The sequence below is a fragment of the Miscanthus floridulus genome, chromosome 18 (assembly GCF_019320115.1).
Source record: "Miscanthus floridulus cultivar M001 chromosome 18, ASM1932011v1, whole genome shotgun sequence".
Classification (NCBI taxonomy): Eukaryota; Viridiplantae; Streptophyta; class Magnoliopsida; order Poales; family Poaceae; genus Miscanthus; species Miscanthus floridulus.
Genome location: NC_089597.1, coordinates 23062026 through 23065674, shown reverse-complemented (window position 1 = coordinate 23065674; position 3649 = coordinate 23062026). Strand labels below are relative to the sequence as shown.

General features: G+C 46.4%; 1 long non-coding RNA gene across 1 annotated transcript; it reads right to left on the bottom strand.

Annotated features, from left to right (window-relative positions):
• Positions 1-19: 19 nt before the first annotated feature.
• LOC136519641 (uncharacterized) lies at positions 20-1598 on the bottom strand. The gene is made up of 3 exons (XR_010774997.1): positions 1514-1598; positions 1312-1422; positions 20-771 (listed from the first exon to the last, which is right to left on the bottom strand). It is a non-coding gene; the product is annotated as an uncharacterized lncRNA (long non-coding RNA).
• Positions 1599-3649: the final 2051 nt, after the last annotated feature.

Genomic DNA, 3649 nt, shown 5'->3' with positions numbered 1-3649 from the left:
TTGCCAACAACAACAAAAACCCACCCGTTGTGTTTCCCCTTGTTCATCAGCAGCCTCCTAATCAATTCAACGAACCTACCGGCTCACTCGGCGGCACGTGCTGACGTCCCCGGCAGCTCGTCGCTCTCCCTCCGGGGCTGATCCACCTGAACTGCTAGACGGCCTGTTCGCTGTCCGGCTGGTGCTGGTTTATTGTGAGAGGAAAATACTGTTGGCTGGCTGATAAGCCCTGGCTGAAACCAACGAGCGAACGTGCTAGAGTCTCTTTGAGGAAGTCCACCTCTCCCAGTGCCTCCTTGTACATGGCGTATAGGATGTCTGCTGACCTTGCTTCAGCATATCCTTGTCATGCTTAGCCCTCTGCCTCTCCTGTCTGAGCTCGTCGTAGAAGCCGTGGCACCTCTGCTCCAGCTCGCCAATCTGACCTTGGAGCGTGCTCATCCGCGCCTGCGCCGCGGCAAGCTCTTGCTCGAGTTCGTGTGTCCTCGCCTGGGAAGCGGCGAGCTGCACAAGCTGTGCAGCTGACAGCTCCACCTCACTCGCCCACGCCGCCTCCGCATCGTGCGCACGCGCGTTGCCCCGCCGGCGGTGGTAACGGTGCTACCACCAGGCAAATGCCTCTGCCGATGAGACTAATCGGCACCTTCTCATCAACGGGTAGGTCGGAGAAACGGGGCTTGATGAACTGATAGGGTGATACCGTGGAGTTGTTGTAGTGGTGTGAGCCTTCTATAGCTGAGGTGAACGTGCGAGGCCACCACCGCCCACCGCCTGCATAGAACATTACGACGGGGTGAGATACTTAAAAAAAAGCTAAAACAACTTATAATTTGATATTTGTTCAGTTTAGAGTTATGATATATTCCCATTTAAAAATACCATGTTGAATAGTAGTGTTTTTAAGACATGTTTTAATTTGATATTCATGAACATTGAATTTTATAACCAAATAATTAAAGGTCGATTTTACAGTGGTGTCTACCAGTTTAGACTTGCGTAAGCGTGCAGGCTGAAATACTTGATAAAAATATCCAGTGTGTGAAAGTTGTCTACATGATTTTGCAGCAAGCAGATACAACTCTTAACCAAGCAATGATGTTATGAGGCGGACCATCATCAGGGATGGTAATAAATTGCCATAACATTAATTAGAAATATGCAAGTTACTGCACAATATTTTATTAAAAATGAGCTGAATATTTCAGAATCTTCGCCATCTTGAGGGCGATAATTTCGAAATGTGCATTGCATAGTAGTGACACGCTGACAGCAAACAAAACATAAAATATTGCAAATACCAGAGAAACCAACCTTGATTAAGGTGGGTTTGTTAGTGACCACCTTTGCTTCCTTAATAGCTGCACGGATGTTTCTCAGCAAGTGCCAACCCAACTGCAATGGCGATACCCTGACCAAGAGGTCCTGCGGAACAACCATATGGAAATCGAAACTTAAGTTTTACAGTGCAGCTGGGAAACTTGCAAGTGTTAGCTCTGTAGAGAAGAAAACAGACCAGAGGTAACTTCAACTCCTGGAGTCTCAAAAGTTTTCTGGGTGGCCCGGTGTGCTGCTTCCCCATTGCCTGAACTGCTTCAAGTCCTCCTCCTGCAGCAGTATACCGGCCGTTAAAACAAATTCAGTCGCACAAGAGGTAATGTACATGTTCCATATGAAACAGCAAGCAGTTCTAGTCTGATAAGTAGTATATGTGCAGGTGTGATGTGTTCAATGAAATGCCAATCAGTGACGGAGCTCAACCAGAATTTTAGGTGGGGCGGACCGTGCACACATAACTAATAGTACGAAATAAGAGAGAACATATGCACACCATATTTTTAATAATATCACACAGACGCATATAAATAGTCAAATTTAAAGATCAATTGAAGATAGTACCTTCTATTAGAAGGTAGCCGTCCATAGCACTTAAGTCCAATACAATTCATTAATTCAACATATACCAACTGAATAAGAGTCCAAGATTAAACTATTCAAGAGCTAACGAACTGGTAAATTTGAAACAAATCCATCAATTCATCTAGCCATCATAAGAGGAAATACTTTAGAACAACAAGCCATCATCGCCTGACACAGAATAACTTGCTCGTATAAAATACAACATTACGATGTAAACAGAGAATTGCATAGATAAGTAGGACCATAATCAATGAACATATAGGTTCAACAGAACAGTTCAAGCATACGAAAGATCTAGGTTCAGCAGAACATATCTTCCTGCTCACCACCGCCATTCCCCTCTAGCCCACCCCCACCCTCTCCTCCATACAGCACAGCAACAATTTGCAGGTAGCTAGGCACCAGCTAGGGGCGGCAGCAGCTGCACTACAACAGGCAGCGAGGGGCACCGGGGCGGCTGCTGCCGGCTGTGCCGCGTAGGCTAGCGGCAACAGCAGGCCAGCATTGGAAGGGACACAGAGGGGCATCAGCAGCTAGGGTGTGACGGTGGCACGCTTGGGGTAGCGCAGCGGAGGCCGCCGGCGCCCTTAGCCTCGATGTCGTGAAGTGGATTTTTTTTTTTTTTTTTTTTTGAGAATGCTGGAGGGTCTTGCGCCCCTACAGAAAGTTATTGCAATAAAAAAACACAGTTGTGGAATTGGGGAGGTCGATAGAGGGAGATTGAGACGTGAGATGTATGGGTCGGCCAGGAGTGGGCTAGCTCAAGGGTTGTTGGGCCTTTAGGCCCTCCACAGCCTGAGGCTCGAGTGGTGCTCGTAGAGGAGAGAGAGACTTTGGGAGTCACTCATTTCCACTGCAGCAAGTGATTTCAGCTTTCACCGGTGCCAAAAAAACCAAGAGCGGAGCAACTACTTTGCTCCGGTGCCCAAACAATAAAAATAAAATAAAATTTCGTTGGTACTTCACTGGCCGATGCAGAATACTAGTTGGGTTTAGCTAGTGGGTTCTGTGTATTTCTTTTATCTCCCCTATGGGTCCCAACAGTGATGCCCAGCAGCTCTACACGCTGCAGCAACTGAAGAACGCTCCTGGTTTTGGCAGTGGGGTCCGGTCCGATTTTTTTGATGGCTCTACTTCCACACTGTTCTGTAGAAGGGCTCTACTCGGGCGCCATCGCCCTTATCGTGCGACGCACAGAACACACTCCTGCGCGTCTTGCCGCCGGTCACCGCTTCACACAGTGGCGGAGCCTGAACCATTATATAGCGCAGTGGCGGAGCCTGAACCATTATAGGGGGGGGGGGGGGGGATTTGTTAATTAAAATCAATATGTACATAGGTGATGAAGAAATTAGTTTTAGTACTTATAATTAGGTCACAGTTCACAGGATACATAGAGCATTCAGCTATGCAATTTGGGGCTTAGGACAAATTAAATAACAAAGATTTAAAATTATCTAAAAAAAGCATCAGATGATCTCAATAGACAACAAATTATTACTCAATTGGTGACTTCTAGTATGCATAGCCCGTAGGTTTTACAGATTAAATAATTTGGAAGCAAAAAATAGAAGAATCAACAAGAACGACATCTATCCCTCTATCCATAATAATAAAAATAAAAAATTTCTAGCCTTTTTTTTGTCCAGCTCATTCTAATCTGGCCTAACCGTCCAGCCACTCTCTAGCTTTCAGCCCGGCCCGATTCGATCACATGGACTCACAGCGCTCC